Source organism: Myotis yumanensis, unplaced genomic scaffold (genome assembly GCF_028538775.1).
Source record: "Myotis yumanensis isolate MYYU_CA2020_CCGP unplaced genomic scaffold, mMyoYum1.0.hap1 SCAF_5, whole genome shotgun sequence".
Classification (NCBI taxonomy): Eukaryota; Metazoa; Chordata; class Mammalia; order Chiroptera; family Vespertilionidae; genus Myotis; species Myotis yumanensis.
The window spans coordinates 70,369,214-70,370,022 of NW_027223756.1; positions in this window are offsets into that span (position 1 = coordinate 70,369,214).

Sequence of the window (809 nt, forward strand, 5' to 3'; positions counted from 1 at the left end):
TTTCTGGTTTTATGGCTGTGGAGGCTAGAAGTCTGAGAGGCAGGTGTAAGGGTTGTGAGGAAAGGATCTGTTCCAGGCCTCTCTTCTTCACTTGTAGATGGATGTCTTCTCTCTGTGTCTCGTCATGTGGAATTCTCCCTGTGTGCCTGTCTATGTCCACATCTTCTCTTTTAATAAGGACATACACCATGTTGGGGTAAGGGACCACCCTATTCCAGGATGACCTCATCCTAACTCAACTGATTTCATCTGCAATGACCCCATCTCCAAATAAGATCATATTCTGAGAGACTGGGGTTTAGAATTTGCACATATGAATTTTAGAGGACACAATTCAACCCGTAGTGTGCTCATCAGGGTCACCAGCAGAATGCCAAGCAGCAGTGGGCTTTCTGTGTTACCCAGAGGTCATCTAGGGTCTCCTGCTCCTTGAAATTTAAATATAATTATATTGGGCCCTCAGAGGATATTCAACCCATCTCCAACACATCAGTGGTTTCCCTGGGGGCTTATATTGTCAAGGCCAACTCTGGTTTCTGGCTCCTGCTCTTCTGTGTTCTCCATCCTGCACTACAATGATCTGGAAGTACACTACACTCCTCATTTCCTTGATATCCACCAATGCAATATGAAATAAGTAAGAGCCCCACTCACTAAGTGTTTGGGAGGGTAAGGAAGTTTCTAAAGATCTGAAGGTCATTGGAGGGGAGAGAGGTGGGGCATGTAGGAAGCACACAGTGAACAACTTAAAATCACTTTTAACCCTCCTGCTATTAAGAGTTCTTTAGACCAGTTTGCCACCAGGCTGC